Source organism: Ovis canadensis, chromosome 18, assembly GCF_042477335.2.
Source record: "Ovis canadensis isolate MfBH-ARS-UI-01 breed Bighorn chromosome 18, ARS-UI_OviCan_v2, whole genome shotgun sequence".
NCBI lineage: Eukaryota > Metazoa > Chordata > Mammalia > Artiodactyla > Bovidae > Ovis > Ovis canadensis.
This window is the reverse complement of record NC_091262.1, coordinates 23,153,509-23,176,763: the sequence shown is the minus strand read 5'-3', so window position 1 is coordinate 23,176,763 and position 23,255 is coordinate 23,153,509. Positions and strand designations below refer to the sequence as shown.

General features: G+C 39.5%; 1 long non-coding RNA gene across 1 annotated transcript in view; it reads right to left on the bottom strand.

Annotated features, from left to right (window-relative positions):
- Nucleotides 1–5,090: 5,090 nt before the first annotated feature.
- Nucleotides 5,091–23,255, bottom strand: part of LOC138423512 (uncharacterized) — a 38,365-nt gene continuing 20,200 nt past the window's right edge. The window contains exons 5-6 of the long non-coding RNA XR_011250297.1: nucleotides 6,780–6,880; nucleotides 5,091–5,649 (exon numbers count right to left, since the gene is read on the bottom strand). This is a non-coding gene — a long non-coding RNA (uncharacterized lncRNA). The remainder of the gene's footprint in view (nucleotides 5,650–6,779; nucleotides 6,881–23,255) is intronic.

Sequence of the window (23,255 nt, the reverse complement as noted above, 5' to 3'; positions counted from 1 at the left end):
CTCACCACGATAGGGAACACTGTGATGAACATCCCTGGCCAGCCCGCTCAGGGACCTGCATGACAGCTTCTCTGGGTTCTACATCCGGGCGTGGGACTGAAAGATGGTTTCCGTCCGGCTGTCCCGTCCTGATTACTCTAAGGAGCACCTATGTGGCCCCGTCATATCACCAGGTTCACATCACAGAAATGGGAGCCATCTGAGGCTCAAAGAGGTTAACTCCTGAGAGTTATGCCTACCTCCACAGAGCTGGTTCAGTGGTGGAGAGTCTGGATTCAAAGCCAAGTTTCTCTGACTCGCTTCCACTGCACCACCCTGCCTTCCACATGGATTTTTTGATTCGATGCTTGAGGCAGCGGGAAACAGGCCAGAAAAGGATTCCTTCCTCTCTCCAGGCATCCATGCCCCCAGGGGTCTTCAGATCTGCAGGGAAAGCTAACCCTGACCCAAGGGTCTGTGTTCCCTAGCCTGGCCCACAGTGCTGTGTAATCAGAGGTGCAGAAGAGCCCCACTGGCCAGGGGCCAGACAAGCTTAGCCCCCCACCCCACCCGTGATGCAAGCAGATTAACAGCTGCCATCTGGCAAGCAGAGGCTTTGCGTGCAAACTGCAAACCCCTCCTGTGGGCGAATCACTAGTGTGTCCAACATCAGTCAGGCCCAATGAAACTTTGATGGCTCTATTAATGAAGATGAAAACTTGAGATATGCCAAATACAGATTAAATGGCATCTTGGTAACATGATTATCTCTGAATTACTAGCTGCTGAGAGAGACAGCCAAGTGACTAATCCCAGGGAAGGCTGGGAACTTTGGACGCAGGGGACATCACTTCCTGTCTCCAGGGTGTTCTTTATTGCATCAAAGTATTGATAGTACTTTACTAAATGGAACACCTGAGAGGGGGCTTCCTCTGGAGAAGTCCCTTTTTTTACAGAGAAGATTCAATTTCTTGAAGTTCTGAGGTCCCAAATTTAGAGTGGTCTGTAACAAGATGAGCAGAAGTGCATCAGGAAGAAACAGGGAACAAACACAAGAATCTAGCAAATGTTCGTGTCCACAGTATTGTTGATAAAAAGCAGAAATGACAAGGTAGGAATGATGGGAAAATAAAAGCCACAAGTCTCTCCTACTTCTTTTTTTTTTTAATTTTAATAGTAGCTTTATTTAACCCAATATATAAAAAGTAATATCATTTTAACACGGATTCAATATAATAATTATAGAGATATTGTGCATCCTTTTCCAGGATTAAATTTTTGAAATTTGATGTACATTTCACAGTTTCAGTACATCTTAATAAGGAGTTTGTTGTTGTTTTTTAGTTGCTAAGTTGCATCCAACTCTTTTGCAGCCCCATGGACTGTAGCCCACCTGACTCCTCTGTTCATGGGATCTTCAAGACAAGAATCCTGGAGGAGGTTGCCATTTCCTCCTCCAGGAGATCTTCCCAACCCAGGGATCAAACCAGAGCCTCCTGCATTGACAAGCAGATGCTTTACCACTGAGCCACCAGGGAGGCCCTAATAAGGACTTGTCGCAGTTAAAATGCTCAATAGTCTGGCTCGGGTTCCTATTCTCCGCATTTCCATCATAACCTGTTTCCATCATTCTTCCACTAGAATCTCATTCTTCTTGCGATTAGGTACTCTACTTTGCTTCCTGCATCCGTAACACATAGCATAATATACCTAGTAGGTACTCAACAAATACTTTTTGCACAATGAAGAGATTATTGGTGAAATTATTGCGTGAAATTCAAGCCTTCATGCAGAACAGAGGATCTTTCGACTTCCATCTTTAGCTCAGTATTATCTAGTAAGTTCTTCTATGCTAGGGTTTTTCAATACATGAGCTACGTTAGCTCATAATATTTCTACGAGGTAGGCACTGTTATTCCTTTTTTTCTCTATGAGAACGCTAAGGCCTAAAAAAATGTTAATAATTTGTCTGAGGTCAAGCATCAAGTATTTGGCCAAGTTGAGACTCAAACTAGGTCTTACCATATCCAAAGTGAGTATCCTCTTAAAGAAATGTCATAGCTATACATCCCAATTCTAGGGAGCTATAGAGAATTTTGAGAGGGTTCCAAGAATTATTTCCAAAACAAATGGAAAGCCAATCCCAGTAGAGAGGCTTTGAACATTTCATCTTTAAGAGAAAATTGGGTCTTGTCAAGTGGTGGTGTGTTGGGGAAGTAGGGTTGTTTGTGATGATCTGCAAATAATTTGACAAAAGTCTTTCAATTTAGCTGGAGTTTTGTAACTAAGTCTTTACTTGGCAGCCATGAAATAGTCTATAACACCTCCAAGAATCCCATCTAGCCACAGATGTCGATAAACTTCCTTACAGTTTCCAGAAGAGGTCAAGGACATGAACTGGTGGCACGGCACATGGTATAAATTGTGTGTTGCATAAAGTTATCTAAATACATCTTGAGAAAACCCAACACTAAGTCTTTTCTCTCAAAGTGTGTTTCCATGCAGAGCAGATAGCTTAAAAATCACTGCTCTAAGACTTCTGATAAACTGTACCTTTTCAATCAGATGCTTAATTGTAGTAGCACTGTCATTGCTTAGGTCTCACACAGTTGTTAGCAACTGTAATTTTTCGTTAAATTCTTGAGATCCCTTTCCGGAAAAACAAATGCAATCGCACTCTGCATTCTCCTGGTTAACAGCATCATTATCACATGCACATCCTCAAACAATTAGCTAAATTCCATTGTTCTGAATATCTTCTTTTTTGTGTGATGCATTCACAAACTTATTCAGTCTTCTGCCTGCTCAATGGAAACGTTTTTATAGAAACTACCATAAACGATACATAATTGTAAATGGCCTTAAAAACCCATATGGAAGGATGAATAATCTTCCTTTTTGTTTCCATATTTCCAAAATATTCTTTCGCTTTCAGTTTTGCAATACCTTTTGCACTTGCTTTGGTCAAAATTGTTGTTGGCCCTTTGCCAGTTTGGAACGTCCTACAAAATGAATTGCTTCTTTTGTAAATAAGAAAAACTTTGGGAAATAGTGCTTTGAAATACTGTGCTAGAGTTACAGCTAGCTGGTAGCATTTTCTGTGGGGGCAAAGAAAGGCAGTGAGTTTATTGTCTGTTCATCATGTATAAATCATGATCCAGGTAATATTTTGTGCTTGCCTTCATATCTACTAGTGGCTATAGTTTGGAACATCACAAATATCCTTTCAGGAAAAAGCCACATATTTCCTGGGTCATGATGGCATTTCAATTTGGTCACTTTTCAATGACACTAGTACTCGATAGAAACTGGGACACATCTTTAGCCACCAGTTTCTTGGCTGACACTTAATAAAGACACCATGATTTTCAAGTGAATGAGTTTATCCATTTTTATTGGCTTCCTTTTCATACTTTCTACTTTAAGAAGTTAATTTATTCCTCTTACAATTTAAATGCCAAGTTCTTCTAATATTATTCTTGCAAGGTAACTGAATTTGGCCAGTCTTCATCTTCTTTCTTTCCCATATTACCTTATGCTTTTCAGAAAAAAAAAAATCTTTAAATCGCACTAGAATAAATATCACAGTTGAAGATCATTTTTAAACAAAAGTGGTTGTCAAAATTAGTCCAATAATGCAATGTAGCTCAATTCACTTATAAGATAAATTATCATATAAATAATAATGTTTTTAATTTCTTGCAAACTTAGAAATGACAGTGAGAGCACACTCAAAGGAAATTTTAAAGCTCACATTTAAAAGAGAAATAGTTTTCTATTTTTGCCCATTGAAATGCAGTGAAATTATATATGTATATACACTACAAATCACTACATAGGATCATTAAAATAACTTTCCTTTCAATGATTTTCTTTCCAAGTACAATTCTTGAATCATATATCTTAATTTAATATTCAAAATAATGAGAACAGAGTGAAAAAAGTTAACTGAAAAAATGGTCTATTTAAGACAGAACTGGACTGATGGTCAATTAAAACTGTGTCTCCACACTCTAGAGAAGGAAGCCTTCCTACACTGCTGGTCGGAATGCAAATTGGTATAGCCACTATGGAGAATAGTAGGAGGTTCCTTTAAGAACTGAAAACAGAGCTACCATATTACCCTGCAATCCCACTCCTGGGCATATATCCAGCGAAAAACATGATCTAAAAAGATACATATACCCTAATATTCATTGCAGGATTGTTTACAATAGCCAAGGCATGGAAGCAACCTAAATGTCCATCAACAGAGGAATGGACCAGGCAGATGTGATACATATATACAACGGAATATTACTCAACCATTAAAAAGAAGGAAATAATGCCATTGCAGAAACATGGATGTGCCTAAAGATTGTCACACTGAGTGAAGTGAAACAGACAGAGAAGGTGACGTATCATATGACATCCTTTATATGGGTAATCTAAAAATAATGATGCAACTGAAATTACTTATAAAACAGAAAGAGACTCAGAGACTTAGAAGATAGTTGCTGGGGGTGGGGAAGGATGGGCGGATGGGATAACTAGGGAGTCTGGGATGGACACGTACACACTGAACATTTCAGATGGATAACGAACAAGGACCTACTATATAGTACATGCTCAGGACTGTGTGGCAGCCCGGATGGGAGGGGAGTTTGGGGGAGAATGTATACATGGATATGCAAGGCTGAGACCCTTTGCTGCTCACCTGAAACTATTACAACAGTGTTAACCACCTATACCAATGCAAAATAAAAAGTTAAAAAAACAAAAACTGTATCTCCACACTTTAATTCAGGATGTGGATTATTTTTTTTAACCTCTGTAAAGTAGCTGAAATAAGATACATTATGCCAATATATCTGGGCAGGAAATTGCCACTAGGTGTGGGCAAGAGGCATCCAATCTCTCCATTCTAATGAAAATGTGATCAATCATATCTATATTGAGAAGAAGAAAACCATACTAAAGGCTCAAAAATTTAGAAAAATGCCATGGAAAATCCAGCTCTGTGCAACCCGTGGGAGGACATGACCTAATCAATGAGTAAGATGTAAAACAGCATCAAGCCCTGTAGACTTTAAGTCTCTCTCTGTCACAGAATTACTCATATCCAAGAATTAAAAAAATAAGGTTAAATGTTTTAATTCAGAAATATATATATATATATGTATAAAACATCTTGGCTCCCTTAGATACATTGAAAAGAAAAATTTGAGCTACTCCAAATCAATATATAAATTTATGAAATAATGCAAATGCTTCACAGTGCATTTAGCTGAATCTTAGCCAAGTCAGGAACAAAAATAACATTATGGGAACCCATTGGATAAGGACGTGAAGATGCTTCATCCTTCCATTTGTTGCTGTCATTGTTGTTCAACTCTTTGTGACCCCCATGGACTGCAGCATGTCAGGCTTTCCTGTCCTTCACTGTCTCTTGGAGTTTGGTCAAACTCATGTCCATTGATTCAGTGATGCCATCCAACTATCTCATCCTCTGTTGCCCTCTTTTCCTTTTGCCTTCAATCTTTCCCAGCATCAGGGACTTTTCCAATGAGTCAGCTCTTCATATCAGGTGGCCAATGTATTGGAGCTTTAGCTTCAGCATCAGTCCTTCCAATGAATATCCAAGGTTGATTTCCTTTCGGATGGACTATATACCACATAAACCTGTCAGATCTCAAATATCACATATCACATCTCAAATGATGTTTCCTCTGAAAGCCAAGTTTCAGCTTGGGAATGACCTCATTTTAAAGACCGAAGCCCAGTATTCTAGAATCTTAGGGTTAAACAGAGAATCTGAAGAACACATCTTTAGTGAAAATTTAAACTGAGGTCGACATTTACTGATGTCACAACAAACAAAACACTATCTGGAAGAATCTTATAATAATCAACTCTCAGGCTTTACTGCCTTGTGAGAGAGAGAGAGAGTGCATGCGTGGGCGCACGTGGATGTGTGTTAATATAAGTATTTTCTACAAACAAAGCTGGCCACCAAACTCTTTCTTTAGTTGCTGGTATATTTTTGTTTTCATCTGTGCACTGGACGCATTTCTGCAGTTGTGAACAACTACATTTGATTAAAATCTGTCAGATTTATCTTTTTAGCAGGAGAAAAGAAATATGCGTTTCTCCAGAAAGGAAATCAATGTGTCTTTATGATAGATGCAGAGTGGGAGGCTGGATACTGTCACTTTAAGTGATGAAGCAGAAAGACAGGGTAGCTCCGTAGCTATCACCCACTGGCTGCTGACATAGTTGTTGGGAGGCAAAGCCCTGTTTAAATCTTATAATCATTGTTTATAGGATAGGCTTACAGTCGCTGACCTAATAGTTGTTACTCCACCTTGTTAAGTTACCAAGTCTAGCATCTGAGGTGTCCGCAGTTTACTTTGTTTAAATTCTCTTAGCAATATCTTTGGACCAGAGCTCTGCTCTGTTGCTCTTTAGAGAAAAGAGTTCTCCCCTCCCCATAGGAAGGCACCAGGTCTGCAAGAGAGGATAATTGTAGCACAGAATCCCCTATCTGAAGATAAACAGAAAACAGAAACCTACAAAGCAGCTCCCAGGCTATGCCAGAGACACATAAAGGAGAAAGCATCCTCAAGGGGCCATAATGGGAGACTGCTTCCTGGCAAAACTATGTCCAGAGATCTCCTCCTTCCGCTTGAGACCCACTCTCCTCCCCCAGGACCCCAAGGGGCTCCAGACAGAGCTGTGCTGGAGAGCAAAGAAACTTCTGCCCAGGCATTGTGAGCTTAGAAGGTCCTCTTTCAGAGATGCTACAACCAGGAGGCACTTACCCAGTCAAGATTGCTTGAGAAGGTCACAGTGAGCAGGGATGTCTTTACAGGGTGAGTATTAGTTCTCTGAAGCTGCAACCAGCAAAACCATCCTAATGGGCCTGTAAAGGAGTGTCAGGGTCTATGAACTCATGTGTCAGCTAAAATTACTGTCTCTCTTGTCTCATGAATGACATCTGTCAATGAAGTATTTGACATGTTTATTTGTAGTCAATTTCCATAATATATATTATATATAAAATATATTGTGTATGTATATGTATACATAATACATAAATATTATATATTATATAAACATTTCAAATATTTTATATACATTATATATATGTAATTATACTTTATATATATTATATATAAAGTATTTGAAGTGCTTATTTGTAGTCAATTTCCATAATAATGGTGTATGTAAAAGCTCCTCTCCTAACCAACATTTTTAAAACAATATGTTGGATTTTGTTCCTTAATAATTATTTTTATAATATAAGCTATATATAAAATAAGTTACATATAAAATATAATATATATATTTATATTCATACTGGCTTCCCTTGAGACTCAGTGGTAAAGAATCCGCCTGCAATGCAGGAGACCTGGGTTCAGTCCCTGGGTTTGGAAGATCCCCTGGAGAAGGGAAAGGTTACCCACTCAGTATTCTGGCCTGGAGAATTCCGAGAACTGTATAGTTCATGAGGTCGCAAAGAGTCAGACACGATTAAGTGACTTTCACTTCACTTCACTTCACTTGTATGTATGTATGATATTACATATATAATAAGTTATATATAAAATAAGTTAACTTTGTTCTCTGAGAAGTTCCTTACCGAGGAACTTATTAAGTTCCTTATTAAGTTCCTTATTGAAGTGCCTGTGCACAGGTATATCCTGCATGTTAACACAGACCTGATTAAACCACTAATGACATTTTATGCAGAGCACCTAGCAAGTGCTTAGAACATGGTTGATATTCTTTACAGGTTCTTTCCTTATTTATCACACCTCTCTTCAATTTGCACATCCTCCAAATTAAATAAGCACAAACAACTCGTGCAATGCTTAAAGCTAAATGACCTCTTCCTTTTTCCCCCCATGTCCACCTTGTATCCTTACCTCACTCCTACAATTTCCAAACTGTTCAAGAACTAGAGTTTAAGAGTTGCACATTAAGACTTCACTGGCCACCATTGCATCCGTTGTAAATGATTGGAGCCTTCCCGCAATTTACATAAAACTGAACATTCATTCTTGCATTCTGGTAATAGACTCTAGTAACCATGACATACACTTCTAGTAACCATGACTGATGGATTTGATTTGCTAACATTTTGCTTATAATTCTTGGTAGAAATTGGTCTTCAAATTCTGTGCTGTCTTTAGAAGCAATCTTCACAAAATAATTTTACTACCTTTCCTTTTTATGGTTGAATAGATTTTTCTATCACATTGAAACTGATTTTTAATAAGGAATTCATCTATAAAACCATTTAGGTCTGGTGCTTTTTTTAATAATAAATCTTTTACTCTCCAGTGTCAATAATAATTGATCTATTCATGGTTCTTTAAATGATCACTTTTGGTATTTTTACTAGGAAATTATCCATTGCCTTCAGTTTTCCATATTTATTTCTATAGATCTGCACATAATACCCACCAGAGAGTTTTCTCTTCTCCATATCTATGATTATGTCTCCTTTACTGTGCTGTATTTATATAACTTTCTCTCTAACCAGGCTTTCCTAGGATATATTTAGTTCATTAATCTTTCAAAGCACCTAATTTTGATTTTACCTATCTATTTTTGTTTGTTTTGACTCCATAAATTTTAGTTTTTAATCTTTACTAACTACCTCCTTCTTTAGTTTTGTTACTTTTTAGTTCAAGTAGTTTAAGTAAATTTAGTTCAAGTAAATTTAGTTTAAATTTACTTTCAGTTTTTATTTTTTAAACAATAAAGACAATCTCAGGATATAGTTTTTTGTCTGAGTACAAAGCTTTCTTGACTGTCTCACATAGTATATATTTTACTATTCAGCTACTACATTTTATAGTTGTGGTTATTCAGCTGCTATTCTTGTAGCTGAATAAATGTCACAGCTACAGAGTTGCCATATTTGTTTTATGATCATTTCTGTATACATTATCTCACAAAATTAGAATCTCTTCCTCTTGATTGTTTCTATTCCCAAAGTACAGAGCACAGCTTTTTGCCCATTGATAGAACTTCTTTAAATATGTGTAGGATTTATTTTTTCATATGGAAGGTATAAAACTTGCCAGAGTATCTAACTCTGGGAAACCTATGCACATCAACCCACGAATCTTCAAAACTTAGGTGATGGTGGAAAACTGAATGCTAAGGGGGATTCCAAGGCAAACCACTCAATATCACAGTAATCCAAGTCTATGCGGCAACCACTAATGCTGAAGAGGCTGAAGTTGAACGGTTCTATGAAGAACCACAAGACCTTCTAGAACTAACACCCAAAAAAGAAGTCCTTTACATCACAGGGGACTGGAATCCAAAAGCAGGAAGCCAAGAGATACCTGGAGTAGCAGGCAAGTTTGGCCTTGGAGTACCAAATGAAGCAGGGCAAAGCCTAAGAGTGTGGCCAAGAGAACGCACTGGTCATAACAAACACCCTCTTCCAATAACACAAGGGACGACTCTACCCATGAACAACACCAAATGGTCAGTATTGAAATCAGATTGATTATATTCTTTGCAGCCAAAGATGGAGAAGCTCTATACCGTCAGCAAAAACAAGACCAGAAGCTGACTGGCTCAGATCGTGAACTCCTTATTGCAAAATTCAGACTTAAATTGAAGAAAGCAGGGAAAACCACTAGACCATTCAGGTATGACCAAAATCATATCCCTTATGATTATACTGTGGCAGTGACAAATAGATTCAAGGGATTAGGTCTGATAGACACAGGGTCTGAAGAATTATGGACAGAGGTTAGTGACATTGAACAGGAAGCAGTGATCAAGACCGTCTCCAAGAAAAAGAAATGCAAAAAGGCAAAATGGTTGTCTGAGGAGTCCTTACAAATAGCTGAGAAAAGAAGAGAACTAAAGGCAAAGGAGAAAAGGAAAATATACCCATTTGAATGCAGAGTTCCAAAGAATAGCAAGGAGAGATAAGAAAGCATTCCTCAGTGATAAGTGCAAAGAAATAGAGGAAAATAATAGAATGGGAAAGACTAGAAATTTCTTAAAGAAAATTAAGATCACAAGGGAACATTTCATGCAAAGATGGGCTCAATAAAGGACAGAAATGCTATGGACCTAACAGAAGCAGAAGATATTAAGAAGAGGTGGCAAGAATGCACAGAAGAACTATATAAAAAAGATCTTCATGACCCTGATAACCACAACCGTGTGATCACTCACCTTAGAGCCAGACATCCTGGAATGCAAAGTCAAGTGGGCCTTAAGAAGCTTCACTATGAACAAAGCTAGTGGAGGTGATGGAATTCCAGTTGAGCTACTTCAAATCCTAAAAGATGATGCTGTGAAAGTGCTGCACTCAATATATCAGCAAATTTGGAAAAACCAGCAGTGGCCACGGGATTGGAAAAGCTCAGTTTTCATTCTAATCCCAAAGTAAGGCAATGCCAAAGAATTTTCAAACTACTGCACAATTGCATTCATCTTACATGTCAGTAAAGTAATGCTAAAAACTCTCCAAGCCAGGCTTCTACAGTATGTGAACCACATTCAAGCTGGATTTTGAAAAAGGCAGAGGAACCAGAGAACAAATTGCCAACATCCGTTGGATCATAGAATAAACAAGAGAATTCCAGAAAATTCTGACTTATTGACTATGCCAAGGACGTTGATTGTGTGGATCACAACAAACTGTGGGAAATTCTTCAAGAGATGGGAACACCAGACCATCTTACCTGCCTCCTAAGAAATCTGTATGCAAGTTAAGCAACAGTTCAGACTGCTACCAAATTGGGAAAGGAGTACATCAAGGCAGTATATTGTCACCCTGCGTATTTAACTTCTATGCAGAGTACATCATGCAAAATGCCAGGCTGGATACACCACAAGCTGGAATCAAGATTACCAGGAGAAAGAACCAGATATGAAACAAATATCAATAACCCTAGATATGCAGATGATGCCAGTCTTATGGCAGAAAGTGAAGAGGAAATGAAAACCCTCTTGATGAAGGTCAAAGAGGAGAGTGAAAAAATTGGCTTAAAACTCAATATTCAAAAAGCGAAGATGATGGCATTTGGTCCTATCACTTCATGGCAAATGGATGGGGAAACAATGGAAACAGTGAGAGACTTTATCTTTTTGGGCTCCAAAATCACTGCAGATGGTGACTGCAGCCATGAAATCAACCAGATGCTTACTCCTTGGAAGAAAAGCTATGACCAACCTAGACAGCGTATTAAAAAGCAGAGACATTACTTTGCTGACAAAGGTCCATTTAGTCAAAGTTATGGTTTTTCCAGTAACCATGTATGGATGTGAGAGTTGGATCATAAAGAAAGCTGAGTGCAGAAGAACTGATGCTTTCGAACTGTGGTGCTGGAGAAGACTGTTGAGAGTCCCTTGGACTGCAAGGAGATCCAAGCAGTCCATCCTAAAGGAAATCAGTCCTGAATATTCATTGGAAGGACCGATGCTGAAGTTGAAGCTCCAATACTTTGGCCACCTGATGCGAAGAACTGACTCACTGGAAAAGACCCTGATGCTGGGAGAGATTGAAGGCAGGAGGAAAAGGGGACGACAGAGGATGAGACGGTTGGATGGCATCATTGACTCAATGGGCATGACTTTGAGTAGGCTCTGGGAATTGGTGATGGACAGGGAGGCCTGGCATACTGCAGTCCATGGGGACTGAGTGATTGAACTAAATGAAAGGGGATTCTGTTAGAGGAGAGGGTGCGACAATCAGATCTGGGCAAGATAGAGCTGGGCTCCAGTGCCACCTTTTCCACTTAGCAGTTAAGTGATTTATCTTTTCCCAAACTTCAGTTTCTTCATATATAAAGCAGGTGAAAAAAAAGTTCTTCCCTCACAAAGCCGCTATGAGGATTAAGTGAGATAATGCATGAGTGCGCCTGACATGTAATAAGAACTCCACAACCATGAGCTCGCAGCATTGCTGTTATTATCCCTATAGTTATAGTAGGCCCAGGATGATGGGGTGGGAACTAACTGAGAGGTGGAAGCCCCCCAAGGGAAAGTGGAGATGGGAAAAGGACAAGAAAGGGAAGCCGCTAGCCCAGTCTTAATTCAATGGTCTTGAAAACATCGAGGATGTAAGAGAAATTTTAAATCCTTTCCTTGTAATGGTGACATTTTGACAAGTTGGTTCTCTATTTCATTTCCAGTTTGCTAAATAATATTATGCCAAACTTCTCAAGAGAGTGCCCTCCCCACCAAGTTCACCCCAAAGAGGATGGAGTGGATGGAAGTGGGCAAGATAGGCAGCCGTAATGTAGCCACCAGCAGTCCAGTGAGTGTCCAGAAAGCTTGAGCTTTAAGGACCATTCATGTGGAGAAAGGAAGCAAGCTTTGGCCATTCTCTTCTGGGTGAAATAAAGTCAGGCCAGAAGCAGCTGTTCCCCATCGCTGTCCTGTGTGTCCAGGGATGTCTCCAAGGAAGAATGGGCTCTGGTGCAGATGGCCAGATCCCGGCCCCAGTCCTGCCGTTGGCTAACCGTGTGGCCTCAGGCAAGAGTCTTGACGTCTCTGTGCCTCAGTAAAAGGAGGACTTTACTTAGAAACATTTATGGAACACTATTTTAAGTGCTTTGCAAATATTAACCTATTTAATCCTTACAGCAGGTGTAGGAGGTGGGTCAGATAGGGGATGGTGAGAATTAAAAGGTGAATATACTTAGAGTATAAATACTTAGTCTTACAGGTCTTGTCGTCTGGCACCTACTGAGTGCTGTGTAAGTATAAGCTGCTGTTATTATCACCATGAATGCCATGTTTTAGCTGCTGCCCTCCTCACCACCTAACCGTTGTTCTGTTGCAATGCGGCACTTGGTGGCATTTTCTCTCTCCTCATTCCATCACCAAGTTCTTGCCCCATTTCTCAGGCACAAAGAGTCATTTGAGCATTTCCTTCACATTCTTGCCATCTCCCCCTCCATCTTTACATCCCCCTTCCTCACGTTCTGTGACCCTAGTTCTTCCATCTCATTTACATGGGTCCCAACTCTCCTAGCCCTACAGGGTGCCAAGTATGATGCTAGGTATTCTCCCTACAGGTAGTCTGGGGCCCCTGTGATCATGACCAGACCCAGCTGGAAAGCTAAGATTCAATCAGCTGTTTATTGGGCTTCCCTTGTGGCTCAGCTGGTAAAGAATCCACCTACAATGCAGGAGACCTGGGTTCAATCCCTGGGTTGGGAAGATCCCCTGGAGAAGGAAACAGCTACCCACTCCAGTATTCTGGGCTGGAGATTTCCATGGACTGTATAGTCCACGGGGCCGCCAAGAGTCAGACACGACTGAGCGACTTTCACTTTTCAGCTGTCTATTCGCCTCCAAAGTCTTGTCTTGTTGTTGTTGCTTAGTTGCTCAGTCATGTCTGACTCTTTCGACCCCATGGACTGTAACCCACCAGGCTCCTCTGTCCGTGGATTTTCCCAGGCAAGAATACTGGAGTGGGTTTGCCGATCTTTCTTCAGGGAAGCTTCCTGACCCAGGGATTGAACGCATTCTCTTGCCTTGCAGGCAGATTCTTTACTGCTGAGCCACCAGGGATGCCCTCTAAAGTCTACTCTTGAGCTAATATCCTTAAAACATCCACCTCGCCTTCCAAACTTTTTTACCATCACTCTCAAATGTTGGACTGGTTTGTTTTTAAAATATAGCATTCCAAATTTTTCAATAAAGAATCATGTCAACTTGAAGTAGTTATATCTTATTCTCAGTTTTCTGTATGTTTCAATTTTTTAAGGTGATAAATGAACTGATTTGCAGCATGTAACATGCTTTTTTTTTAACTTTTTATTTTGTATCTGGGTATAGCTGATTAACAATGTTGTGACAGTTTCAGCTGAATAGCAAAAGGACTCAGCCAAACATGTACATGGATCCATTCTCCCTCAAACTCCCCTCCCACGCAGATTGCCACATGCTTTCTTAATAAACAGCAGTTTCTTGTTCTAGCACACGAACATTTGAGATGATTGTACCAATCAAGACATCTTACTCTACATATTTTAAAGCAACATCTTCAGATAAAGAAGTTAGAAACAACCAGAACCTATCGTAAATGTGAATCATTGAAATACACATCAGTAAATCCAGAAATGGAATAACTTGAGGTCATAAAAATGAGACTGAGTCAGTCAGTCTAGTAATGAGGATATATCTGATGATCTATGAAATGGAAAAGGCTGGTTACAAAGCGTATGTAGTATAAGATGCAATTTTATTAATTTACAAGAATATGTAGTAGTATAATCACAATAGCTGATTTGTGGTGAAAGGGAAAATTCATTTTGAGGGTGTCTTAGTTTTACTTTGCATATTCTAATTTTTCTCTGTAATGAGTATACATTGCCCTATAGTATCGGAAAACAGTGGAAGAAACTACATGTTGGTGGAAAACACAGTTGGACGCTCATCTCCACCAGCTGAAACTGCCCTCAGCTAAGCCTTTTAATGTGCTGTCTCATCAGGCCATGCATGTGTCTGATAGATGGCTCAGCTGCCTCTGGCCTGCCATGTTGTTGCTTGCTTTGAACTCTGAACATCTGGGTGGCAGGGACTCTAGCTAATATTGTTTTTTTAGTGTTTAGGTATACAGAAAAATACATTAAAATTCTTCTGATCATTAGGATGAATCAAGAACCACTAGTTCAATATGTTGAAGGCAAATATCAACCTCCTAAGCCTGGAGCATAAAGAGAAACAAAGGATGACCCGTGTCACCATCCTCTGTCTCCTTCCAGCCACATCTACAGAGCAGGTCACACTCAGCAACATTTCAAACAACCACAGACGCAGGTTCCTTGACCACGGACCGCATTTTCTTCCTGGGGTAACTGCGTTTTATCTTAAACTACGCTTTTACTTCAATACAAATGTTAACCATGTTCATTAACAATTTTTAAAGTTCTCTTTTTTTCTTATCACTCCAAAGCATGCTTTATTTAGTAAAAGATAGTGAACACATGTTCTGGAAATAGTAAAAGCCAAGCTTAGATATTTATTGAATTCATATTTTATATTTATATTTTCTGATTAAAATCAGAAGGGTAGCTGGTGTTTCCTTCATTTCCATAGGACAGAAAGACAGGGGCTGTGCCTGTTCAAAAACAAAAATGTATCTGAAAAAAATAAAAATATATCCTAAAAATTCAGATATTACCTTTACGATGGCAAATACATGAATAATTGGATAGTTGTCCTGTATTTTTTTCTTAATATGGTCAGTTAGCACTATGTAAAATGCCACAATGGAACTGATTAACTTTTTTTCAAAAATTAAGATACTCAATAAAACCCAATTTAAAAAAAAAGGACATAATTAAACAAAAACAAAACCCAGACATTTAAAAAGAATCCTCTCATCTAAATGCTAAAAAATCATTCTATAATAATCTGTGAATCCAATGTAATACCAATAAATATTCTTAGACTATGTTTTATTTTTTAATTTTTTCAAAACATAATGATAAGAATTAACCATACATAAAAGTGGTTTATACTAGACATGGAGAAAGCATAGGTTTTTAATTAGACAGCATTGAGCTATTTGGGTACTTTTTCATATCACATAGTGCAAACTTATAAAAACTAAAACAATGAATTGAAAACGAAAGAAAACAATAATTAAGATAAAAGTAATTTAAATAGTTTCTTACATCTTAGAGGCTTTTGGAAACCATGAAAGGCCCAGGTGAAGGCAATTAAAATATATTTGTTAATATATGATGTAACTGAATATTAAGAAATATTTAAAACCAAAAAACATTTAAGAAAAATTAGCTTGGAAAAAGAGAAGACTAGGGTCTACTTTCTGAAATATTGACTCATGTCCAAGAGAAAGAAATCATGTCCAAAAAAGAATACATTCTGAATAAACAACAGCATGGGAGGGAAAAAAAAAAAGAGTAACTTCTCTGCTGCCAACCTGATTTTAAAAAGATGATGATTTGTGAGACCTGCCTTTAAACTCTGTCCTGTCTTGGACTAAACTTAGCTTGTGCTGGACACGCTGTGAATGTCCCTCAATACTTCCTCCTCAACACATCTCCCACATAAGGCACTGGTGGCCACCTGAAGCAAGGACGCAGATCTGAGCCATACTGCCATTGAGGAGACCTGGAATATTCCCCCAGAAAGGCCACTGATAACCCAGGCAAACATCAAGGAAGAGAAGCTGTCAACAAAAGGCATCATCTGTCTGAGATGAGTTTGATAGGTGGAGAGAGGTTGCCCAAGGGAATAGAAGAAAAAATTCCAAGCATTCCAGGCAGAGGAAATTGCATGTTCAAAGGCACTGAGGTATCCAGTTGTGCTCAGAGAATACACTTCTGTGTAACTCAAGATCAGGATGGGTGGCAAGAGGTGGTCCTATAGAGTCAGGTCCAGCGCACATTAGCGAAAGTCTTTCTTTCCACCGTGTTAAGTTTGGGTTTTGTCTTTAAGGCAGTTGTAGAGTTATTATTACAAGGATGTTTTTACAGGGAAATGACATCATGGTATTAGCATCTTAATGTTCAAAATATCCTTCTGGTGATACATAGTATGAAGACTAGGCTGGAAAATAATATGAAAATCTGTTGCAATATTACAGGCAAAATTCCATATTCTTTTGAATATGGAAGCAGAGTCATGCAGTGGTCAGGAGCTGGCATTGACAGAAATGGTGAATTGCTTTTGTGAAGGGGAAAAAGGAAGGGAAGAATCTAGGAGAATTGTACTTGGGAAATTTGGTAGATGGTTGCATATTTTTCCCAAATAGGCAACACAGAAGGAAAGGAGTAAGGTGATCAGGAGAGATGGCATATTTAGTCTTCTAGGCATAGAGCTTATGGTGCCTATGTGATATCAAAGGATGAAGCTGCATTTACTAGAATGTGAGATTCCTGGGGGCAGGGATCTTGTTGCTTTAGTTCAACCAACCAGGCACATGGCTTTCAACATGATCACTGTTTAGCACATTATCTAGCAGAAGGTAAATAGTTAGTAAATTCCAGTTGAATACGTGTTTTTGGATGAATTGGATCTGAATCACAGCACAGTGTTCCAGGCAATGATTCAATGCTCTTTGGTTTCCCTGCACGGAAAATTCTAGAGCCTCTTCTAATGTCCACCAAGACCACTTCACTTCCAGAAATAGGACAATTATGGTCCACTCAAAAAGGAAAGAATTATAAAAATCTTACTACAATTCCTAGCGGTCCTATTGTTAACAGATATAAGCAAGGTTGTTTGCTTACTGACAGAGAAAAATTTGCAAAATAATTTTTGAAGTGATCGGACTGAGCAGAGTGAATGATAATCACAGCATTGGAGTGAGCCTCTTATTATTTTTTTCATCACGTGTGTGACTTTTAAGTTGCTGCTGAAATGGTTCAGAGAGCTCAGTCTGATTGTTGAAGATTGCTGTTGATTCACATACACATCAAAACTTGGAAAGAGACTTGAATCAGAATGAGAAGTAGTGAGAAATGCAGGGCTGAAGTAGAAATCTGGAAAAGACTTGAAGGAGAAAAAAAGAGGAAAAAACATGGTAAATGGCCCTGCTACTTGGAGGAATTGAAACAAATCTTTTGGCCAGGGAATCTTGAACTACCTGCCTATCCCTTTAAGCATTCTCGTGTACAAATCAAACACAGATGGCCCATTACATTTATGACCCCCTGTCAATTACTCTAGATGGAGCATGCATTAATTATTGAAATATTTTCATAGTATACACGCTGTTAGTGGTTACATTGCCACAGATAATTTCAATTTTCTGATTAGAAACTGCTATAAACAATTTTATTTATAAAAATTCATCTCGAACGTAGTAAAACTACATTCAGTAGTGGATTTTTTTTTTTTCCATTTAACATAACCAAACTAGAAATTCTGGCCTCTATCCTTGGAAGTCAGCATTATGTTAGCATTGTACACAATACATAAACTCTGTCAAAATCTATTACAATTGCAGTAAATTGATTACTGGAGTTGTTTGTTATTTATGTCTAGAAAATAAAGATAATATTGGGAATAGCCTTCTTCTATTTGATGTGTAAGCTATATTGATAAAATATCTTGTTTTGAAAACGATAAAAATTAAAAAAAAAAAAGACTAAACTTGGTTGAAGCTTCAAATTGTGCATCCACTTTAGTTCAAGTAATAAACACTTCAGATGATGGGAAAGTCCTTTGAGAGTTTAGACTCTTAACTGGCTTTTGTCTGGCTTAGTAAACAAAATGCTGGGGTTAGTTAACTGCTGGAGAACAGTAAGAACATTCCAATGAAGCAGCCTTCAGAAAATGTGGAGAAATATTTTGAAGGAACTTCAAGAAAAGCCTAGGTATTTCCTGTCACTCTGGGAGGAAGCTATTCATTCAAGAAATATAAACTGAGCACCTACTATGTGCAGGGAACTTCTTAGGCATTGGAGTATAAAGCAAAGATCTCTGCTCCTACCAGCAAGGAGATCCAACCAGTCCATCCTAAAGGAAATCAACCCTGAATAGTCATTGGAAGGACTGATGCTGAAGCTAAAACTCCAATATTTTGGGCACCTGATGCAAAGAGCTGACTTATTGGAAAAGATCCTGATGCTGGGAAAGATTGAGGGCAGGAGGAGAAGGGGGAGACAGAAGATAAGATGGTTGGATGGCATCACTGACTCAACGGACATGAGTTTGAGCAAACTGCAGGAGTTGGTAAAGGACAGGGTAGCCTGGCTTGCTTTAGTCCACTGGGTCACTAAGAGTTGGACATGACTGAACAACTGAACAACAACCAGCATAGATTCTGAACTGACTGCCTCCTTTAATCCTCACACAGGTGAGATCACTTACCTAAGGTCATTCAGCAAAAAGGCAGTAAAGTCAGAATAATAACCCACATAGTCAACCGATATTCAGAACCCACCAGCTCACTAATATGCTTACTATTTCCAACTCATCTTTCTCTAGATCTTTGAGACATGAATACTTCTATGTTGTTAGCTCGACTTTTTTCAGTAAAAGTCTTCAGTTAGGCAGATTAACCCTAAAAAAAAAAAAAAAAAAGAAGCTGTCTATATCTCTTCTCTCCGAAATTCACTTTAGGAAAGAATGTTTATGCAAAGAATGGTAAAAAGAGATGGTCATTGCAGAGACTGATTCCACATCCCAGTGGGATAAGACAGCTCCAGAGGCAGCAAGCAAATTCAGCATACTTCTTTCATTGGCTTCTTTCTCTGGCTAAAGCCAAAGAGGGTTAAAAACTATAATTCTCCAGAGGGACAAACAGACAGTGCTGACGGCACTGGGCTTTCACAACAGGTTTGCACAACATGGAAAAAATCAATTCCCACATACTTCAGCAGTAACTAAGACTGGAAAAATGTGGTCCCCAGCTAGAATTATGCACAGCATGGAAATTTAGCATATGTGTCAGGTGCAAATCATCTACCAGTGAGCAATGCTTGTGTATTGGACCACTCTCACCGATATTCATAAGAAACATGACCAGTGGGGAGAATTCATGTAAAAATTACTGGCATGGCAATAAGTGCTGTTGAATTAATTTGGGGTGTTAATTTTGCAAAACTAAACAGTAATATATTTTCTTATCACTAATAATGAAACTCTCAAGTTTGTGTGCTGCTGTGTGCATGTGTTTTAAGTAATGGCCAACTCTATCCAGGCTCCTCTGTCCATGGAATTCTCCAGGCAAGAATACTGGAGTGGGTTGCCATACTCTCCTCCAGGGGATCTTCTCAGGATCAAACCCAGGAATCAAACTCATGTCTCCTGCATCTCCTGCTTTGGCAGGTGGATTCTTTATGACTGTGTCACCTGGGAACATATTTTTGGTTTTGTTTTTATGGAAGTATAGTTAACTTACAAGGTTGTACTAGTTCTAAGCATACAGCAAATTGTTCCACTTATATATATATACATATATAAATACTATACATATATATATAGGGCTGTCCTGGTTGCTCAGACAGTAACAAATCTGCCTGCAATGTGGAAGACACTGGTTCAATATATTCAGATTCTTTTCCCTTACAGGTTACAAGAGATTAAATAGAGTTCCCTGTGCTATATAGCAGGTCCTTGTTGTTTGCCTATTTTATATATAGTAATGTAGTGGAGGTGATGGAATTCCAGTTGAGCTGTTTCAAATCCTGAAAGATGATGCCGTGAAAGTGCTGCACTCAATATGCCAGCACATTTGGAAAACTCAGCAATGGCCACAGGACTGGAAAAGGTCAGTTTTCATTCCAGTCCCAAAGAAAGGCAATGCCAAAGAATGCTCAAACTACCACACAATTGTACTGATCTCACACGCTAGTAAAGTAATGCTCAAAATTCTCCAAGCCAGGCTTCAGCAATACGTGAACCATGAACTTCCAGATGTTCAAGCTGGTTTTAGAAAAGGCAGAGGAACCAGAGATCAAATTGCCAATATCCGCTGGATCATGGAAAAAGCAAGAGTTCCAGGAAAACATCTATTTCTGCTTTATTGACTATGCCAAAGCCTTTGACTGTGTGGATCACAATAAACTGTGGAAAATTCTGAAAGAGATGGGAATACCAGACCACCTGACCTGCCTCTTGAGAAATCTGTATGCAGGTCAGGAAGCAACAGTTAGAACTGGACATGGAAAAACAGAGTGGTTCCAAATAGGAAAAAGAGTACGTCAAGGCTATATATTGTCACCCTGCTTATTTAACTTATATGCAGAGTACATCATGAGAAACGCTGGACTGGAAGAAACACAAGCTAGAATCAAGACTGGTGGGAGAAATATCAATAACCTCAGATATGCAGATGACACCACCCTTATGGCAGAAAGTGAAGAGGAGCTAAAAAGCCTCTTGATGAAAGTGAAAGAGGAGAGTGAAAAAGTTGGCTTAAAGCTCAACATTCAGAAAACTAAGATCGTGGCATCCGGTCCCATCACTTCATGGGAAATAGATGGAGAAACAGTAGAAACAGTGTCAGACTTTATTTTGGGGGGCTCCAAAATCATTGCAGATGGTGACTGCAGCCATGAAATTAAAAGACACTTACTCCGTAGAAGAAAAGTTATAAGCAACCTAGATAGTATATTCAAAAGCAGAGACATTACTTTGACGACTAAGGTCCGTCTAGTCAAGGCTATTGTTTTTCCTGTGGTCATGTATGGATGTGAGAGTTGGACTGTGAAGAAGGCTGAGTGCCGAAGAATTGATGCTTTTGAACTGTGGTGTTGGAGAAGACTCTTGAGAGCCCCTTGGACTACAAGGAGATCCAACCAGTCCATTCTGAAGGAGATCAACCCTGGGATTTCTTTGGAAGGAATGATGCTAAAGCTGAAGCTCCAGTACTTCGGCCACCTCATGTGAAGAGTTGACTCATTGGAAAAGACTCTGATGCTGGGAGGGATTGGGGGCAGGAGGAGAAGGGGACGACTGAGGATGAGATGGCTGGATGGCATCACAGACTCGATGGACGTGAGTCTGAGTGAACTCTGGGAGATGGTGATGGACAGGGAGGCCTGGCGTGCTGCCATTCATGGGGTCGCAAAGAGTCGGACACGACTGAGCAACTGAACTGAACTGAATGTATATTTGATAACTCCAAATTCTTAATTTATCCCCTCCATGCTATCCCCTGCATTTCATAATTTTTAAAAACCTTTTTGCTATCAGTGAAAGAGACAGAGAGTCAGAGACTTCAGATGACTGATGCGAAGTCACATCAGGTTTAACAGAAAACAGCCCAGAAACTAAGCATGCCAGTTCACATCAGACTCTGGACATTCCTCCGGGCTTCTTATTTCATCCTCACCAAAGGAGATGGAGAAGGTAATACCATGTCCATGGACGAATGAGAGCTGAAGCTCAGAAACACAGGACAAGTCAGTGTTTAATTAAGGAGAAACTGGGCATACAAAGTCTAGTGTGGGTGTGTGGGTGTGTGGGTGAGGAGGGCATGAATAAGAGAAGCTAAGGCACACAAGGATAGAAACTGAGAAATGCAACAATAGAAGTCCGTGCAAGGTATGGAGCTTGTCCGGTTCAGTTCAGTCTCTCAGTCATGTCTGATTCTGTCGTACAGGGGTGGACGTAATTAACTTCATCTAGATCCAGTTAATTGCAAATATATCTGGGTTGTAAGCAAAACTCTAAGAATCTTATGACTAGTGATGCAATGTCTAAAGCTGCTGTTTGGTTTTGTTTTGATGAGACTGCATAAGAAATTTAACGAGGAATCTTGGGCAAAAAATAGCCTTATGCTTAATGATTCAGAAACTTTGGAGATTCCCCAAGTTAGTTCTCTCCACACTTCAAGTCTAAAGAGTGCAGGTCTACAATATCCGTCTCCTGTTAAACCTTCACCTTATCAGAGAAAACCAGGCAACATGACACTGTGTTCTTAGTGAACCCATAAGGACTCCAAGCCGGCCCAACTTCTATCTCCAACTTCCTTCCCAGTCCAGTGTTCTCCATGTCCATCACCCTCTGGTCAAGGGTGATAAAATACCAACTCAAATATTCTTGCAACTTTGGTTGAAATTCAAATTCATGGACTATCGAGAGTTTCAAGCATTTCCCGAATACACCTCTGAAATATCTGAAAAGTAAATTATCATTTGCACATCTCTAAAGACTTCCCTGGCAGCTCTGCGGTAAAGAATCCACCTGCAACGCAGAAGTCGCAGGAGATGCAAGTTCGATTCTGGTTCAGGAAGATCCCCTGGAGGAGGGCATGGCAACCCACCCCGTATTCTTGCCCAGAGAATCCCATAGACAGAGGAGCCTGGTGGGTTAAAATCCACAGGGTCTCAAAGAGTCAGACACAACTGAAGCAACAGCATGCATGCACACACATCTCTAAACTCCCAGTAACCCTCCCATTTCCCACAGTTCCTTGACAAGTAAAGCCCTTGGGCAATCCCATCTGCTGGCTTTTTTGCACACTTATATGACAATCAATCCATCGGATTCAGAGAGCCAGGTGTGTTTACAGTATCTAAGGAAGCCATGATGAATTCTACCCTAGGCTGAAGCTTCAGGTTTCTCATACAAGTGTTCATTTAAACCAGGCGCCATGAGGGCACCTGGGGAAGTTTCTCCTTGCTTGCAATTGCTTGGGGAAACCCCTCCAGCCTCCAACCTGGGATAAGGGAAGAAGGAATTATCCTCCTCTGGTCCAATTGTCACCACTCAACTAAGAGCACCACAGCTAGTGTAGCTCATTATTGTAACATTAAGAGAAATTTTAAATAAATAAAATTGCTCTCAAGTCTACCACCCTGACAAGTTCATGGTCCATA